We start from the raw sequence: 21,269 nt of genomic DNA on the forward strand, positions 1-21,269 counted from the left end.
TCATTAGTCTAAAGAGTTGTATTTCACATTTCTTTTTGCCTTATTTTAAACTTTTCTTTATGTGTAACACCCTCTGTAGTGAAATTCTTTAGTATCAAAGCATCTGTATTATAAAAGTTTAGAAGCTAAAGCACTTGTCTGTAATCGTATCAGGGGGGTACATTCTGCCAACACAAATCCATGTTTCGCCAATAAAGGCTGTCTCAAAGCAGTATCCCCCTGCAAAAAAAACATAAGTTATTCTTTGAGAAACAACAACTTCAAGATATTTCTTTAAAAATACCGCCCCTGACAGTCTCACCCTATATGTTAATCTTCCTTTCCAGGTTCTTCATAATTCAAAACATGGCCATAGCATTCATTTAACAGCTGTAGATGCCAGGGTCATGTGAGGTAAAGCACCAATTAGAATGGTTAAAACAATGTCATCCATTCCACTTCTTTGTTCAAGCCGTAAGGCTTGATCGTATTAAGTTTAATTATCCACATTTGTTCTTTATAATTTAATCTTCCTTGAGTTTAAAATAAGTTAAAAAGAAATATAAAATACAACTCTTTGAACTGGTGAAGATAAATGGTGAAATAGGCTCCCATTGACATTGCTTTGAGAGTGTCACTTCTAATGGTCTTGAAGAACTTATAAAAGTGTTATTGCTAAGATATTTCTTTGGATAAGCAATAAGTTTGTCTATTTCTCTTTTTGTAGACCATTTCACTTGTTGACCACTCTTCATGTCATCCAATGATAAAGCAAACTTTTTCTTCTAACCCTCTGGCAATGTTGCTTACAAGGGCATTGAACAGACTTGGTCCCAGGAGAAAGCTGTGAGGGACTCTATTACTCATCTTTCTTTCTTCTGAGTGACTTTCCATTTACCACCACCCTCTGTCTTCTGTCAGACAACCAATTCCTAATTCAGCCCACATCTTTGAGACCCTTCTTCAGGCTGCTCAGTCATTCATACAAATATAACTTAATCAGAACCTCTGCAACGGGGATGAAAATCCAAATAAAAGAGTTGTGAGGCAGAGATGTCACCAACTAAGATGTTGTTCAATTTGTAGATCTTTATTGGGTCACAAATCAATCCAGACTCAACACAGCCAGTGTTTCAGCAGCACATGCCTTTTTCAAGAGTCAGTTTCTTGTTAGGACCCTCAATTTTTCTTAATGACGCATATGTAGAAATCAAATATAATGAACCGCTTTTACAGAAATGCAAATCTAGAATGCAATCGGAGAAAAACTCTAAACATGAGGGTTTCTCCTCTGTGGTCTCTTGGGAAAAGTTAGTGCATGCACTAGGGCAGTTTATTCATATGCCTTCTATGAGGTACCATATCACAATCTCAGCTTTAGAAATTAGCATCAAAGTTTCAGCCTGAATGATCACAACTTTGGTCTTCATTTGATTGTTCACTTCATTATGAATCTTAAGAACAAGTAAAATAATAATAATAATAATTTTATTCTTATATAACACCAAAGCCGTAGTAGTTCGAGGCGGTTTACAATAAGAGGAGCAGGACAATCAGCGAAGATAGGTACAAAGTAAAGTTATAAAGTATATGTAAGCTGGTGCAAGGATAGGAAGGGCTGGACTGACTGTCAACATTTTCATCCATCAAAATACTGCAAACCATGGTCAAGTTCTAAAAAAATCAGTTGACAATCCAATCACTTTGGAAACTGGGCATTATTAAGACATAATGAATTTTTCAAGTTTCCAGGTTTATTAAAAATTGATATTACGCTTAAAATAATTGTCTAAGCGGTGTTCAAAACTAGAGAATAAAAATATCTAAAAACTTTGGGGGAATTATGACTAAGACAAAAACATTACAAAATGTAAAGGAACAAATGGAAAGGAGGGCTGAACTACAATTATAATAGGAAAGGAGAACGAAGAGGGGCAAGGGGGGAGGGGAAGCTCTTCCTTCATTGGGGTCTCAAAGGGATAGTGATGCCACTGGTCATATGCATCCCTAAATAAAAATGTTTTTTAAAGTTGCTTTGAATTTATCGAGTTGTTTCTCTTCCCATAAGTATAGAGGAAGTGAGTTCCAAAGGGTAGTAGGGGCAGTAACTGAAAATATTTTTTTCCGAGTGGTGTCATAGTTTCTATTCCTCCCCTCCTTATGCATAATTTTTGTGATCTTTTCCACATTAAAAAATAATTGAAGGAGCAGCCTTGGACACAGTTCTCTGAGGGTTTTCCTATGTGTATAGAATAGGAGAAAGCATTAGATGAATCAATCCCTAGCAACAGGAAACATATTTAGCAGTCTGTAAAAAACAAAAAAACAAGTTTTCAATGATGCAATGTGTACACAGTACTGTCATCTAAAACCACGTTTAGAAGCAAATGAATCAGGTGGCACAATCAACAGGACAGTGTGTTCAGAATAGGACACATTTTGCCTGAGAGAAAGTAATAAAGTCAGTGAGGTACTAACTATGGTGTTTCTATTAGACATTTCAGTAGTGCAGTTTAAAATGATTAAGTGGCAAACATTCTACTTCATAGAAAGTAATATTCAGGCATGTCTTGTTTCGATCAATGAAATCACATATTTGAAAATAAATGATGGTTATATCTTGTTACAGGTAGAAACTTGTCTAATTATTACAAATATTGCACTTTAGAAGCTTAAAGTGCAAGAATTTAATTGTATTGCATGTCGTTACTAATAATGCAAAGATTTATATTGCAGAAGAAATGGAAGGACAAAAAAAGACACCAGAAACAGAAGAAACATCTCTCTTTCCTTTTCTATGGGCTCGAGTTTAAATAGTTACTATCACACATGCCGGGCTCCATTTATCCATTCATAGTCTGATTCTATAAACGGCATCTAAACAGCTAGCCAGCGGCAGTGGTCAATCAACCTCTAGGCGCACCATCCATTGACACATGCCCAATACACTAAAAAGTTCAAGAAAAGAATAAAGACGATACTCTTCACAGAACACTTTAGCAAATAAAGAAACAATTAGGTGGAAGAGCAACATGGAAAGAACAGCAGGCTACTACCCACTTGGAACATGAAAGGGTGAACTCACAAATAATACAAAGAAAAATGGTAAGCTCTGGAACGCATTACCAGAGGTTGTGGTAAGCGCGGATAGCGAAGCTCGTTTTATGAAAGGTTTGGACAATTTCCTGTAGGAAAAGTCCATAGTCTGTTATTGAGAAAGATATTGGGGAAGAAGCCACTGCTTGCCCTGAATCGGTAGAAGGGAATATTGCTGCTCTTTGGGTTTGGGCCAAGTACTAGGGACCTGGGTTAGCCACCGTGAGAATGGGCTACTGAGCTTGATAGACCATTGGTCTGACCTAGTAAAGCTATTCTTATGTTCTTATGACATACAGAAACTGTAATAATATTATATGTACATAGATGGTATATATAGGTAAGATATACATATATTTAACTCATGTATTGTAACACCTTTACTGAAGCTCATGCAAACCGCCTAAATGAATGTGCCTAAAATAGGCGCCTACCAGCATCTAAGTCAATCCACACCGAAACTTCGCCCTGAATCTGTCTCTAACCATACCTACTTCCCAGTAGGCACCTTGTTGTAGACACCACACTACTGAAATAGGCACCTTCCAGCTATTTAAATTTTAAATTGGTTTTTAATGGCATTTTCAATTATTAGTGCTAAGCTGATTTTAAAAAATTATATGAGGCGACTAGAACCACTAGGTGCGCTGATCTAGGTGTCTCAGGGATCAAACTGTAAAGATAGAACACTGAATGCAGAACCATACAGCAATGAACAAACTGACCATGAGCATTTTAATGAGGTATTCAGGATCTGTGGAACCTGAAGTTGTAGAATGCATAGCATCTTCATTACAATGTTTATAAATCTTATTATCCTATTTTTGGACTGTAGTTTCCTGCAAAATATTGGTCCTTTCTATAACAGAAAAAAAAGTGCACTGAACATGCCCAGTCTGTGATGCCAGTATGAACTAAGGACAAGAGGTCAAAAATGCTTGCCAGATTCCCATCAGAAACCTATCTCACTTGAATGCTGTCTCCAAACTATATTTGGTCTGGATCCAAAGGATTAGATGGGATGAAGAGATCAACCAGACACATAGAAAACTGATGGCAGATAAAGGCCATATGGCCCATCCAGTCTGCCTATTCGCAGTAACTTCTCTCCAAGAGATCCCACGTGCCTATCTCATGCTTTCTTGAATTCAGACACAGTCTCTATCTCCACCACTTCTTCTGGTTCCACACATCTACCATCCTTTCTGTAAAAAAGTATTTCCTTACATTACGCTGGAGCCTATCATCTCTTAACTTCGTTCTATGACCTATCATTCCAGTGCTTCCTTTCAATTGAAAGAGACTCAACTCATGCGCGTTTATGCCACATAGGTATTTAAAAGTCTCTATCATATCTTACCTGTCCCGCCTTTCCTCTAAAGTATGCATATTGAGATCTTTATCTTTATGCCTTATTACGAAGACCACATACCATTTTAGTAGCCTTCCTCTGTACCAACTCCATCCTTTTTATATCTTTTTGAAAGTGCAGCCTCCAAAATTGAACTCAATATTCTAAATGAGGTCTCACCAGAGTCTTATTCAGAGGCATCAATACCTCCTTTTTCCTCTCCCTATGCAGCCTAGCATCATCCTTCTAGCTTTCGCTATCACCTTTTCAACCTGTTTAGCCATCTTAAGATCCTCACATACAATCATACCCAAGTTCCGCTCTTCTGTCATGCACATAAGTTCTTCATCCCTAAACTGTACCGTTCCTTCAGGTTTTTGCAGCCCAAATGCATGACCTTGCATTTCTTAGCATTACATTTTAGCTGCCAAATTTTAGACCATTCTTCAAGCTTCGCCAGGTCTTTCTTCATGTTATTCACACCATCCGTGGTGTCTACTCTATTGCAGATTTTGGTATCATCTGCAAAGAGGCAAATCTTACCCGACAACCCTTCAGTAATATCACTTATAAAAATGTTAAAAAGAACATACACTAGATGCTACCCCAAAATATGAAGAAAAACTTTCAGGAAGTATAGGATTATAAATTTGTATCCAGCACTACGAAAAAGCTAAGAACATAACAATTGCCATAACGGGTCAGTTATGATAACCTGAAACATCCCCATCCTGACCAATAAGAAACTGGAAATAAGGAAGCCAGACATAGTGGTACGTAAAAGAGAAATGCATCAGACCGGCATAGACACGTCGGTCCAAAGCACTGGCGTAGTGAGTGTGGGAGGCACACTGGGTGGCGATGCCCCCCCTCACCCTCTGCTCTACCTTCCACTCCTTCCCCCCCTCATCACCACCACACATGCACCCTTTCCCTTCCCCCATACCTGTTTAACTTCCCCAGCGCAAGCAGCTTCTCCAACTTGCTGCCCATGTTGGTGTCGGCTCTCCCTCTGACATCACTTCCTAGTCGCAGGACCCGGAGCAGGTTGGAACTACTGCTTGTGCCGGCGAAGAGCTGGAGGTATGTGAGGGGGAAGTGCACTGGAGGGGAAGAGTGGGGAGCAGAGAGGAGGAGAGGTGCTGGTGCCCCCACCAAGGCGTCACTCGGGGAGGTTTGCCCCACCTCCCCATCCCCCCTTGCTATGCCAGTGGTCTCAAGCAATTACTCTTTGAATCATTTATGAAGAAATGTAATCCAAGTCCAAGAAAATATGGCAGAAATATTTGCCGTTGTTTTGGGTTCCACAGGCTTGCTTAAAATAATTTCTAAGCACACCTAGATAGGTTGTCTCATTGACTCCAGAAGGATGCTCTCTTTGGCATGATTTACTCATTATGGTGAGTGAATTTTAGAGACTGGGTTCATATATCACATATGTATCGCCTATGTATCACATACCCTAAGCCATATACCCTGGCTTAGGAGTGATGTTCATGACTGTCATGCTATACGCAAACCTAACCCATTTAAAGAAATTGCCCTTGAGAAAGAGGTCTGACTAAAGATCCAACAACATTCCCAGATCGTAAGTACCTTGCAGGGTCCAAAAAAGAAGCTAGATTCCATACTGCTTATGCCCATGGGTAACCCTTTATTTGGCATTGTTGCTTAGAAGCAACGTGTGCTTCTATTACTCTTATGGAAGATCTGCATTTCCAAATGCCTGTTACTTGGCACTGCTGCTCTCGTTCAACATCAAGTTACGTAAAGCAGCCATTTTACCATCTGCCAATTAAAGGGTTAAGCAGTGGCTTTCCCCACATCTACATCCTGTCTTTTTCTCCAGGAAATTGTCCAAATGATTTTTTAAACTCAGCTATGCTAACTGTTTTTACCACACCCACTAGCAACAGGTTCTAAAACTTAGCTATGCACTGTGTGAAAAAATATATTTTCTAGTTATTTAAAATGTATTACTTTGATTTCATGGCATGTCCCCTAGGCTTGTATTTTTGAGAAAATAAAAAAATCAGTTTGCATTGATCTGTACAACTCTATTCAGGTTTTATAGACCTCTGTCATATCTCCCCCTCAGCCATCCCTTTTCTAAGCTGAAGTGCCCTAACCTGTTTAGCCTTTCCTCATAGAAAAATCATTCCATCCCTTCTTTCATTTCAATCACCCTTCTCTGTTCCTTTTCTAATTCCGATGTATATATTTTTGAGATACAGCAACCAGAACTGTATATACCACTCAACATACTATTATACTATGGAGTGGTACAGAGGCAATATGGTATTTGTTTTATTCTCTAATACTTTCCTAATAATTTCCCTACCAGAACACTTCGATCCAGTGATCAACACTTATTGACTGTTCCTTCACTTAAATTCATCAATACCCACAGACAATACATCTTTTCAGTTACGGCCCCTCAATTGTGGAATGCCTTACCTATATATATAAGAGAAGAGAGACATATAGATAGATTCAAGGGCAAGTTAAAATGCTTTCTTTTTAAAAATGCTTTTGACTGTTATTTCCCTTAGTCAAGACCGCACGCTTTATTTTAGGTACATGTTTTTTAACCCATCTTAAGATTTCTGATTTTTTTTTTAAACCCCTCTTTGTGTTGCTTCCCTTAATTCTTATTTACTATCAATTAATGTATTTCTATCCCTGCCTTCTTTCCTAGTGGTTCCGTCAGTCCCATAAGTCATGTTTGTAGTGTTTGTATTTTCCCCTTATACTTTGTAAAATAATTTTAGTATTGTACATTGCCTTGAATATATGATTAAATAAACTTGAAACTTGTATTTTCAGTCGCTGCTGTAAACTGAATAGAAGATTTCAACCTATTCTCCACAGTGATGCCTATTTCCAAAGTGATGAACCCCTAATGTTGGACCCTGGGCTATTTTCCCTATGTGCATCGCCTTGCACTTGTCCACATTGAATTTCATCTACTATTTAGATGCTCCGGTCTCCTGCAATTTCTCACAACCCACATATATAGAACAACTTTTATTCCCATTTCCAGATCATTTATAAATATGTTATAAAGCAGCAGCTCTAGTGAAGACACCTAGAGTACTTCACTATTTGCCTTCCTCCGAGGAGAATTAAGACATTTAACCCTATTCTTTGCTTTCTCTTTTTTAACCATTTCCCAATATACAATAGCATATGCTTTTTAGTTTCTTCACGAGTCTTTCATTCAGCCTGCTACACACTAGTTAATCATGTGGTGAGCTGATTATCGACTTTGGCTAGATCAATAGGCAGCAGGCAGCCTCCTGTCAATGGCAAATAAAAATAACACAACATGCCATGTTTTTCTTGTGCATTTTTGTTTGCTGGTTACAGGAAATGTTGATGACTGGCTACTATCCCTACTACTCAGAGAACTGTGAATTTAGGGCTATTCTCAATTCAACCATATAGGGCTGCTTCTCCAATATATATATATTTTTTTTATGTGGAAAATACACATAGCAGGTTGGTAAGGCAAGATTTCTGATCAGTTTTAACTTTGTACTAATTTTGTCTAATTCTTTATCTGAATATATGAATACCAGCCTGGGGCATGCTATTAACAATATTAAAATGGCTCACAAAAGCCTTTGCAAAATAGAGCAAGTTGAGCATTTATTTTCATTTCAGAAAATAAAGCAACATTTTAATAGAATCACTTTTTACATAAAAACCATTGATTTATTACTTATATTTATAAAGTTGCCTTCCCAATGAAGGCTCTACGTGAATGACATAACACGAAATATACTTGTACAAACAACATTACTAGACAATTAATCAAAAACAATAACATTAGTAGACGGGGAAGGTTATCCTAATGCAGTGATCACCAAAGTCCAGACCCCCAAAGTCCTCCATTGTTAGGAATACTAGATTAAACTTGCGTAAAATCTGGACCCATAGACCCGCTCCCAGGCTCGCCCAGTTCCACACAACCCTGCCCTGTAATGCCCACGCCACAGCCTCGCCTCCCTCAGCCTGTTCTTGTCAGTAAGGAGAGCATTTGCGCATGTGTGGATGCCCATTCCTGACGCAATCTGAAGAGGAAGCTTTTTAAAACCTGGAAAAAGTGCCGGGTTTTGAAAAGCAGTCTGGACATCTGGTAACCCTATCCATTGTGGCCCTCAAACAGTTGACTGAAATGCTCTTCAAATTCTGTAAATGCAGGCTCAGGAAAGAGAGAGGAAGAGATGGATGTGATTCCCGTATACATCTTGACTAGAACCCTTAGATACTCTGCTTGGCTGAGATTTTGGTTGGGTTGCTCATCAGGTTTCATCACAAGGCATATTGTTCCACATCCTAGGACATTATCAGGACCCCTGAAGAAGTTTCCAAGTTTTATTAGTGCTTGATAAATCGTTTATTAAATATCTAAGCGATGTACAATTCAATTAAAATTGAAATACAAATACACTGACTTTTAAATAAAAAAAACATACTGGATTAACACACATGAAACATGAGGGTAGAGGGGAAGAGTTACAATAAATTTGAAGAAGAAAATATACATTGAAAGGAGAAATAACTCAGGGAAGGGAAAAAAAGCAAAATTATAGGATATTAAACCTAGGGTTAAAAAAAAAAAAAAATTTATAAAACTAAGAGTCATCCTTGAAAAAATAGGTTTTTAAAGCTCTTTTAAAAGAAATGAGGTCCTTTATGTCTCTAATGTACTGAGGTATGAGTTCCATAAGGTAGGGACGATTACTGAAAACATGTCTTATCTTCTAGTACCAATAACTTTTAAAGATGGAACTGTTAACAGATTGTTTGAAGCTGAACGGAGAGTTCGTGAAACGTTGTATGGTATGAGCAGTCTAGTGATGAACTGGGGTTCATTATAAATCATAGATTTAAAAACTAGCAGTAATATCTTGTACGAAATTTGATGAGCAATGGGAAGCCAATGGGAGTCTAACAGCAGAGGGGTGACATGGTCAAATTTCTTTGCGTTGTAAATTAGCTTGAATGCAGTGTTTTGGATGATTTGTAGCCTCCTTTTTTCTTTTTGCGGTATATTGAAATAAAGGGAATTGCAGTAATCGATTTTGGAAATAATCAATGAGTGGATCAATATATTGATAGACTTAGGTTTAAGAAACTTGGAAATAGAACGAATCATGCGTAATTTATAGAAACATGATTTAACTGTATTCCCTATGTTTTCGTGAAGTGAAAGCTTGTCGTCCACGATGATACCTAAAATTTTTAATGAGGAAACGGAATCTAGGGGGATGTTGTCTAGGACAAAGGCAGTGTCCAATGAAATATCCTTTTTCCAAGGGAATAGCATAGATTTTGTTTTTTTTTTATATTTAAGGCTAATTTGTTGGTGTTCAGACATTTTTTTATTGAGTCTAATTTCTTGTTGATTATCAGTATTTCCTCTGGGTTTCCTGGATCAATGGGGTGCAATAGTTGAATATCATTGGCATAAGCGAAAGATGTAAAACCGATGGATTGACAGATGTTTAGAAGTGACAAAAAAATATTGAAGAGAAGAGGGGAAAGAATAGAGCCCTGTGGATTTCCGTATGAGGTTGAGAAAGGTTTAGAATGTTCATTGTTGAAATAGACTGTTGAGGAACGATTAGAGAGAAAAGATTCAAACCATTTCAGAACTTCGTCACTGATGCCAATTGATTCAAGACGTTCTAATAAAAGAGCATGGTCGATAGTGTCAAAAGCCGCTGACAAATCTAGTGAGAATAGAACAACTGATTTTTGATGGTCTAAAAAATAATGGATGTTGTTAATCATTCCAATTAGTGATAGCTCAGTACTGTGAAATTTCCAAAAACCAGTTTGGTTCGGGTGAAGAACGTTCGAAGCCTCTACAAAGTCAGAAAGTTGATTGAAGACAAGTCTTTCGGTGATTTTAGCGAGAAAAGGAATATTGGCTATGGGTCGGTAGTTGGAGATTTCTTCTAGACTAATTCTATGGTCTTTTACTATGGGTGTAATGGTTGTTGTTTTCCAAGAGAGTGGGACGTAAGCGGTGGTTAAGCTTTTGTGGACCAGAGAATGAATAAATGGACCCAAACAGGAGAAAAATTTATTCAAATATATTGGTGGAATAATCTCGGATTTAACTCCTCTGGAATTGGTATTTTGAATAAAGTGATGGACAAAGATGAAGGACAAGGAGCCAAAACACAGACCGTGTAGGGCCCGCTAGAGGCTATTATCCTTGTGAGCAATTGATAATTTTGGCATTTGGAGATTCATTTCAATTAAATATTTTTGAATCATCAAAAGTTCCTGACATATCCAGAGACCATTGTTCCAACTTGTGTTGTTCCAACAGTGTTGTTGGAACATTTGTCCTTTTTTTCCTCTTAATTTCAATCTTGTCCACTTGATATAGTAATTGCAAACAACCTCTTAAGTGTGAGGTATCTCATTGATGGAATTTGCTTCTGCTAGCAATCCAAAATAAAGTGAGATTTTAAAATATACCCCTTGAAGCAGTGGAATAGTAAGGGGGGAACGAGGGGGGTGGTCTGCCCCAGGTGCCATGTTGGTGGGAGTGCCGGCACCCCTCCTCCTCTCCACCCCTCCTCCTCTTCCCACTCCTCCCCTCACCATGCACAAGCCCTCCTTCCCTTCCCCCAGTTGTTCACCGCCACAAGCACCAACTTCAACGTGTTCCTTGCAACCGTGTCAGCTCTCCTACTGACGTCACTTCCAGGTGTCACACTTAGGAAGTGACATTAGAGGGAGAGCCACCAGGGTCACAAGGAGCATATTGAAGTTGTTACTTGCGGTGGTGAACACCTTGAGGTATGGGGTAAGGGAAGGAAATGGGGGCACGCATAGCAGGGGGATTGGGAAAGGAGAAGTGGGGGAGGGGCACCTCCACCCTGGGGGCCTCTCATCCTCGCTATACCACTACCTTAAAGTATTGTATAATTAATATAAGTATGAATTTTTAATGTTTAATTCCCAGTCTGAACAAGCAGATCAAGGAGGTTTACAAAACGAGTAGTATGTTTAGGCTTGAAATCTTTTGGTGGCCCTCGGAGCTTTTTCTTCGAGAATGACACGGGGACAATTTTTTTCCCCATCCCCATCCCCACAGGAACTCCAATTTCCCCATTCCTGTAAGATCTGCCTTAACCGAATAAGCCTCGGACATTTATGATTTTAAAGTGTTTGAGGCTTGTGCAGATGAGGATGGAGTTTGCAGGAATAGGGCAGGGACAGGAAAACAACTCACGGGGATGGGATTATTCAGTATTTTGGGACTGGTATGAACACTTACCACTATAGCCATATTTGTGGAAGCTTATTGTAATTTAACAAGACATTTACATGGAAATTTTAGGTAGTATGATGCCTCAAGAGCTAAAACTCTTGTTTTTCATTTTAAAAATTATTTCCTTAATTGCCTAGCTCTTGATACATCAGGACAAATTCTAACCAAATCTCCACAAAATTTTGTCAACCTATTTTTAAAGTAAGTTTTCATTATTAACATTTTATCTATCTCACTCATGCATGTTATTACCAGAGTGGACCTACTCTGGATCACATCCTGACTATCTTCCAAAAACTCTGTCAAATTGATTTCATTAGTAACCAGGTGGTCCACCTCCTGGGCGGATTGTATTTTCTTTTGCGGAACATAATAATAATTATTTATTGGGAAAATTTCCGCATTGGGTAATCCCAGTATTTCTTTAAAATATTTCCTTAACAGAATTTCAGGAGACAATAAATGAGTTACTGGGAAATTAACCAAGCAGCAATTTTCGCTCTATAAACATTTTCCATCATTTCCATTTTTGAATGTAACACCGTAGAATCCTTAACAGCAGATACTGAGATAGCTTGAAGTGTATTACTTTGAGTTTCAACCACACTTAATCTTTTATCAAGCAATTCAAATTGGAATCCACATTTTCAAATTTTTGAGACACAGACTGTGAAAAGTCCAGTGTTTGTTTCACCGTTTCTCTGAGAATCCCTTCAACTCTAGATATACCTAACCACAAATCTTTAAGGGTAATATCCTGTGTTTCCACTGCAGGTGGTTGATCCTCTACTACACTTGAAAATTCAAGTGGTTTAGGTATTTCAGTAAAAGCTAGTTTACTTATCTGAGTAGAGGATCCCACATATTCAGTGGAAATAGCGGGAATATCTTTCCCGCTATCATCTGATACTGGATGAAGGGGGGGAGTTCTTTCGAGAGGACTCATTGATGCCCCTGATATGGGAGATGTCGTATCCGATAAAGTTTGTGAAGGATTATTTATGGAAAATGTCAAATGCCTGTCCATGGGACCAGATAAAGCAGGTGTTGAACTCTTAGGCTTAATCTTTCTTTTCCCCATGACCTGGCTTATTAATATTTATACAACCTGAGTTCCTGCTCCTCAGTTCCTCGTTGCTCCAAGGGGTGGAATCTGCCCCTTTGGGCACGCCCCTTCGTCCGCAACCGCAGCAACAGTGTTGAATTTAAAGTAATTTTGTGGAGACAGACCTGATGATGTCAGGGGGTCCGTCTCTCCTAGTGCCTGCCCGATGCAACCAACGAGCGCCTGCCGCTGCTGTGGGAGACTCGGGGCAGCAAGGTAAAGTCTCCTCCAGGTGTCCCAGGGTTGAGGCAAGATAGCAGCTCCCCAATACTACTACTACTACTAAATATTTCTATAACGCTACCAGACGCACGCAGTGTTGCACAGTCACAAATAAGAAACAGTCCCTGCTCAAAAGAGCTTACAATCTAAACAGCCAAAACAGACAAACAGGATATCATGGATATAGTTGAGGGGAACAGTTAATCTGCTGACTGGGTTGGTGGGCAGAGGGAAGTTCAGGACAATCAAGCCATTGTGACATAAGAATATAAGAATTGCCACTGCTGGGTCAGACCAGTGGTCCATCGTGCCCAGCAGTCCGCTCCCGCGGCAGCCCTTAGATCAAAGACCAGTGCCCTAACTGAGTCTAGCCTTTCCTGCGTACGTTCTGGTTTACCAGGAACTTGTCTAACTTTGTCTTGAATTCCTGGAGGGTGTTTTCCCCTATAACAGCCTCCGGAAGAGCGTTTCAATTTTCCACCACTCTCTGGGTGAAAAAGAACTTCCTTACATTTGTACGGAATCTATCCCCTTTCAACTTTAGAGAGTGCCCTTTCGTTCTCCCTATCTTGGAGAGGGTGAACAACCTGTCTTTATCTAAGTCTATTCCCTTCATTATCTTGAACATTTCGATCATGTCCCCTCTGTCTCCTCTTTTCAAGGGAGAAGAGGCCCAGTTTCTCTAATCTCTCACTGTACGACAACTCCTCCAGCCCCTTAACCATTTTAGTCGCTCTTCTCTAAGGAGGTTGGCTCTTATTGGTGGAACGAGGCATTATGACATCACAATCTCAACTCTGCTTCACAAAGACTGAAACTCTTCACACTACTACTACCGTACTATGAATTATTTCTATAGCACTACCAGACATACACAATGCTGTACAGAGTCACAAAGAAGAAAAAAAGTCCCTGCTCGAATGAGCTTACAATCTAAACAGGCAAGACAGACAAACAGGATGTCATGGATACAGTTAAGTGGAACGGTTAATCAGCCGGCTGGGTTGAAGGACAGAGGAGTAAGGTTAAGGATTGAAGGCTATATCAAAAATAACAATAATAAGTGAGCTTCTGTAGCTGGTCATTTATAATGAGTTGTGTACTAACATTGAGAAAAAGAAAGCACATTATTCAGGGATGTTATCAGTCAGCTTCTACTGCATGAGCTCCAGTTTGTAAAAATTGCACAATAAGGTTGGCGGAAGTCATTAGAAGGGTAGTGTCTGACTCAACAAGTCAATAACAAGTAACCTAGCTTGTAATCAGTCTTGTATCTTGCTAAATTACAAGCCTGGTGATAATAAATGTCATTGTTTCTGGCCAAAGTGACAAATTCTGCTATCTAAATGTACAGAGCAATTTTTTCCCTAATGCTTCCAACCTTTCCTCACACTGTGGCAGCTCGGTCCTAACTATTCTTTGCCTTTCTCCCTTGTCTACCTTTTTTAATCTACATTATAAAGCAGTAAATCATATAAATTTAATTAGTCAGTAAAGTAGCGGAAATAGCTATTCCCTGGGAATATTGCCTACTGCTTTAACTGAGATATTTTCTTAACATTCATGTCCAATTGCTATATTGGACACGTATGTACCAGTTACATGCAGTGTCAACATCCAATTTGGGAACTGTCTTCATCTAAAGTATCAACAGGGTCAATGTTACAACTTATATGTGTATGTGCTGGCACATACACATGTATGTTGGTATTTCCAAAACACCGAGAAAATGGACACACAGGGGTAATTAATATCAAATTTGTATAAATGAGGAAAAAAGACCTCAAACACCCCCTGTCAAAAAACAAAGTTTCTTTTGTGAAAACACTTGAAAGGGGGGGGGGTCAAAAAAACCTCATTGTAAACAAATTTCAATTGCACAAAAACTTCTTTTTTTTTTTTTTTTTACTTTTTTTCTTTCTGCTTGTGTTTTGTTGTGTGCTTAATTAAATTTGAAATAAACTTTTTTTATGGTCTGATAAATGCACGCATCCCGTGAGGTCAGCGTTTGCTGGCATGTATTGACATTGGAAAAAAAAGAAAGCACATTATTCAGGGAGGTTATCAGTCAGTATTTCAAAACATACATATACTGTATATGTGCTGGCACATATATGTGAATGTCTGTCATTTTAGAAAGCTGTCACAGTACCCAATATGGGCTGAGGAGGGCATCAATGGGAACTTCACTAACTTGGAACACGAGCATGTTACTGGCCAGACTTTATGGTAGATATATTGCAAACAGGATGGTTGGCTAGGCTGGAGAGAGCTTGGACGGAAACTTCAGCATTTGGAATCTAGGACAATACCAGGTGGACTTTACAGTCTATTTTCCAGAAATATCAAAGAAGAGACAAGTTAATTTAATCAATTTTTAATGGATATAACTAATGGGCAGATTGGATGGACCGTTCATGTCTTTATCTGCCGTCATTTATTATGTTACTATGATATCTTTTCCAAGGTTGATTTTTGAAGGAACAAAAAACACTGGTGACCTCCCCTAATCCCTCCGGTAAAAGCACTGCATAATTTGTACATCTGGAATTAAACATTGTTCTCCTTAGAACTTGCCTGCTGCAGTAGGCATAAGGGGATAACAAGGTCCAATTTTGTATTCCATTTACAATTTAGGACCTGTTTGCCTTGAGACTCAGAGATATCTGAGACTCAAGTACTGGTTCCTTCAGCTTAAAAGTCCACTAAAACAGTGTTCTTCAACCTCCAGTCCACAGAAAATTCCTGCCAGTCCGCACAGGGCCGGCGAGATCGGATTAGTTAAGTAGTATCTGGCGTGTCCCCGAGCTTTACAGTAGCTGTTCATTTAAGTGCTAAACTCTTACAAACATGTACTGTCTATCAATTCTATCAACCAATTACAGCTGAGGGGAGGGGCAGATGAGCCTATTCTTGCCATGCCTCCTCCTCCCCTTCCCAGTCTTTTGAGCTTTGAATTTAGAAAGAGCTACATGCTTAATTAAGCGCGGCATCTGCCTAGCCTGTCAGCCAGTCAAGGTAGAGGGGAGGGGCGGGTGAGCCTGTTCTTGCCATGCCTTCTCCTCCTCCCAGCATTTTGTTGTTATGACGTTATACACATTGAGGTTTGAAGGATTGAATCTCGGGTACGTCAGACGGCCAAGATGGCAACCACCGGTCGGACTTACAACTCGGCCGGAGTGAAGAAGACTCATTTTGGGCATCCCCTAGGCGGTGTTTGTGGTGAGTGTGCTATGAGGGGATGTTCTTCTGGAAGGCTCAGTTGTCAGCCACCCCTCGCTCTCTCCCTTCCCCCACCCCAGTCTGCCCTAGGGGCAGTAACCGCGTGGTTACCGAGCACCTCCATACATGGCAGTTAGTTGCTGTGGCTCGGGCTGCTCATGCAAGAGCTTAGATGCATTTGGTAGACGTTTCTCTTCTCTTCCTAAATGCGTCCGTGGCTCTGAGCACTTCCCATCTCCAGGAAATTGTATGTCCCACTTTGGCAGGTTGGGCAGGGCGTTGAGTGTCATTTAAAAAAAAAAAATGGTCGCTGAAAGGAAAGCATGTGTCGTGTGTCCCTGTTTGTACTGCTGAGGTCGTAATTTTGATTGCCCTGGGATCTTTCAGCTTTGTAATTTATAAAAACAGTAAAAAGAAAACTAGTTCCTTCTAATGAGTGTAGTGCTTTGTTTCGCTTGTTGTTGGTTTACGTTTAATTTGCGGGGACCGAGCTCGCGGAGACGGGGCGGAAATGGGTTTTTTAAATTTCAGTCATAGTAGTTTGCCGGTCCACAAAATAACTATTTTATTTCTGCCGGTCCACAGGTGTAAAAAGGTTGAAAAACACTGCACTAAAATATGCTGGGATTTGCAGGACCCAGTAAATGTAATTCCTTCAGATTTCTGATGTTTCTGGACCTCCAGTAGTTGGGGTAAGATCCAGGCTATTGAGCATATAAAGTCTCTCTTTCTACTCACCAATTCAAGACGGTGGTGAGGGTTCCCCATGTCCTCTGCTATTCACTAGGTTAGCAACTTCAGCAGTTCTGGTCACCTACATGTCTTGACAACTCTTTTGACTGTTTAGAGTGCTGGTTTGAGTAGCACAGTGAGGTCAATCACTAAAACACTAAAGAACTAAGAATATACAAAAAAGTGCTTCTATTTGTTTGACAAACCAAACAAAAAGAATATCCATGCTTCTAACATTGAATGAATCAGCTGGAGAAGCAAGACTCCTTTCATGTATTAAGCCAAAGATGAAACTCCTTTCATCTATTTTCATCTAATTCTATTCTTTAATCTATTCTCTAAAGTAGAAATATATCATTAATATATCCCTCGTAAAACCTGATCTCCTCATTAAAAGGATAGTTTTTTTTTTAGAAAGTCTTCTCACAATGAGTAACGGAGAGATTTGCAATATCAGATGTTATGGAGGTACCTTTGGCTGTCTCTTTAATCTGCTGGAAGAAATTTGCATTGGAACATAAGAGTTGACATTCAGGGAGAGATCAAAGGTCCATCAAGGCCAGTATCCTGTTTCCAACAGTAGCCAATCCAGGTCGCAAGTAACTCGCAGGATCCCATGATTTGATGCTGTATCCTAAGATTAAATCTAATCCCCCTCTATTCACTGTTTATCTTCAAGGATGCCTCATCCCCACCACTCCACCGCTGTAATAGTTTGCAACTGCGGGAAGAATTATGTTGCAAACTATTACAGCAGTGGAGTGGTGGGGCTGAGGCGTCCTTGAAGATAAACAATGAATAGAGGAGGATTACATTGAATCCAGCCCATACCACATTTGAAAGAAGATTGACGTTTAGGCTGGATGCAAATATTGGAAGATAAAAATTTGCCAGTATCCTAAGATTAAGCAGTGGAATCCCCCAAGTCCATCTGAATAATGGCTTATAGACTTTTCTTTTCTCGTAGCTTCTCCCTCTTTCTAGAAGAGGCCAGAATGTCCAGATGATCAAATATTACTCTGTTTGCCTACTTCTGAGGTCAAACAAGAGGTACTCTGTTGGTAAGGTGTTGGCACTGTGAATTTATGGAGATATCAGTTCTGCTAGATTATCATCTACCTTACATATTGTAACCAGACAGACTTCGTGCCTGACCTGGTTCCAGTTAGTGTTTCTACTAAGACTCCCAGCAAAACCCGGAAGAGAGTAGGTAAAAGCTGTCCTAGTGAGGATCTGGCTGATTCTCAGACTGACCACCAGAGGGAGCCGGAAATTCCTGATAGTTCCCTAGACCTGCAATATCCAGGGCACCACAGGAGGAGCTCTAGAGCGGCCTTGAGGACTGCTGAATCAGCCAGGCTAGGGCGTAGCCCAATCAGTATAAAACCAGCAGCTGTGTACAAGCAAGGAAGCAGGTTAGGGAGAAGGTTGGGACCTTTCCTCCCTGAGAGTCTCCTTGGGCCAGGCAAGAGCGAACCAGTTACACCCATGGAGGTGCAAGAGGCTGGAGATATCCTGGAAGAATCTGTAGCTGAGCTGGAACTTCCAATGGAGACTAACAACCTGCCAGAAGAAATGAGCTTGGCTGAGGAAGCCATGGAAGTTGGTTTGTCCACCAGCTGTACCTGCTAACCATTGAAGAAACAGTGAGTGCATTTTGTTCAGCTTTCTTTGTTTGAGAGACTGTTTGAATGAAGCTGAACCTTGGAGGACTTTCTTTTTTACTGTTTTGCATTTTGGTTGAAGCTGATAGTGCCTGAACTGAGGGAGAGGTTTGCTATTATCTGGGAGGGAAAATTTGAAGCTATTATAAGCTGAATTTAAAGCAAACCTGAGGCACTCTCCTTTTCCTGGCAGTGCAATGCTTGGCTGCCAGAGGCTTCCTTTTTTTTTTTTGAAGCATTAACAATAGGGTACCCAGTGCCTTTTGCCCTATTGAGTTGTCAGAGTTTGTAAGGAACTGAATGCCCTGCTTAGGAGCAGGTTTAATGGATTGCTAAAGAAAGAATAAAGCCCAGTGAGGTGAAAAAAAGGAAAATATATTTTTTTTTGGTGTTTGAATTTATGTTTTGACTGTTCATTATTCTGCTATTTGAATTTGAACTGAAGACATTCTACTTACCTGTTGTTGGTAGGACTACTAATAATCCTGACTTTATTACCTTAAAGAAAATAAATCCTGAGTTTTGATTTACTTATTTTTTCTGAAGAATTGTGGTTTATTTTTGCTTTTACTCTGGGTGTCATTCCATGTCTGCAGGGTGACTCCTGTCTGGGTCACACGCAGGTGTCGTTGCTTGTGTAATCACTGTGAGGTGCTGTGGAGGCTTGTTCAGGCCACAGACCTGGTTACACATATTTGGTGTCAGAAGTGGGATCGTGCACCTCCTGCAGGCGACACCAAGGTACTGCAATTTTGAAAAAAAAAAAAAAAAATTTTTTTTTTGTTGGTGCCATTTTGAACTTGTGCTGGAAAGGCATATTTGACTATCCTTTATTTTTGTAATTGGACTATTGAACTATTGACCAATTATTTGTTTGAAAAAGCCTAATTTTTGTTGGAGTACTTTATTAGAGGAGAGATTTTGTAATTTCTCTGGAGTCTAACAGACCTGACCTGTCAGGGTGTCAGGTCCCAATGTGGGTAGCCGGGAAAAGTGTGGAGGCATTATTAGACACAGGGGCAGAACAATCGGTAATCTCACGCCAACTTTGGAATCGGGTGGAGGCCTCATCCTTAAGGAAGGGGAAAATGAAGAGTGTGGATGTAAGATGTGTGCATGGAGATTCTAAACGTTACCCATTGGCTATGGTAAAGCTCCAACATGGGAGAAAAAAATATAACTTACAAGTCGCCATCCTGGATACTTGCCCGTTCCCACTAATTTTAGGCAGGGATTGGCCAGGATGGAGGAGGTGGGTGAAACAAACAGGACCAGTTTTTAATAAAATGCAGGTTAAGTTTTCACCGACTCCTAAACTAGTGTGCGGAACTCAGGTTAAGGGGGGTTGGAGTTCTGATAGGAAAAATTGGAAGAAAAGACAATCTCCTTCGTCTACTTTTAGACAGGGGTGGCGGCCCACACTTAGGTGGGTTCCACTGTCTGAGAACGCTCGGGCTCCCACCCAAGCGTACTCTAAAGCGGCGGGCTTAGATATTTATGCAGCCCATGAACAGGTTATACCAGCTAAAGGCCGGTCTTTAGTTAAGACTGATTTACAGATTTCCCCTCCGCCGGGTTCATACATTAGGATTGGAGCCAAATCTGGTCTAGCATTGGAACACTTCCTTGATGTAGCAGCAGGGATTGTTGACCCCGATTACAGAGGCAACATCTCTGTGCTCCTTGTTAATCAAGGAGAGGCAGATTACCAGGTTCGTCCCGGAGATAAGATAGCACAGCTGATTTGTGAGCGAATATGGTTCCCTAAGTTAGAGCGGTGGGTTCACCTGAGGGACACCGATAGGGGGTCAAAAGGGTTTGGTTCTACAGGGATAGCCAGCCCGGACAATACGCAAAGGCCTGAACTGAACTCTTCACAGGATAGGGAAAGAGATGTCTGTGAAGAAAGATATTCTCATTGCTCTAGTGAGGGCAGGATAACTCAGGCAGATCAAAGTATTGCCCTCCTTCAACAAGAAGTAGTGTCTCTAAAAAAGGAATTACAAGAGATAGCAAGCACCCAGGTGGCCAACCGGAAAGAGGAACTAGAAGCTGTCCGGCAGGCATGTGTGGAGGCGTGCCTTAAACAGCCTGTAAAGGAAAAACCTATATCTAATAGTTTCATGCCTGAATTAAAGGAAGTACTGAAACAGGAGATGGTTATACAGGGACAGCAGCAGGCTAGCACTCTTGAGAAACTTCTGGACCAGATGAAGAGCCAGGTTAGGGAAATAGAGGCTAGAGTGTCCAGTAGTCAAGTTCAACAGCAGGAGTTACTATCTCAGTTGAAAAATTTACAGTCTAAACAGGAGCTTTGGGCTGGCCAAGGAGTGGAACCAGCCACTCTGGTCAAACAAAGCCAGAGTAACAAAGCCCAGTTAGAACAACAAGCCGTACAATTGGGAACCGTTAAAGACTCGGTAAAACATGTAGGGGGTAGTGTTACACACCTACAGGACCAAGTACAAGAACGCTTTGAGGAAATTGCTCAAGTCATGACTGCAATTTCGAATAGGATAGAAGAGTTGGAGGAGGCTGAGCCTCAGAATGAAGGGAACGAGGCTAAATCTCCAGAACCTCCGGTCTTGCATTGGCCCG

The sequence above is a fragment of the Geotrypetes seraphini genome, chromosome 17 (assembly GCF_902459505.1).
Source record: "Geotrypetes seraphini chromosome 17, aGeoSer1.1, whole genome shotgun sequence".
Lineage (NCBI taxonomy): Eukaryota > Metazoa > Chordata > Amphibia > Gymnophiona > Dermophiidae > Geotrypetes > Geotrypetes seraphini.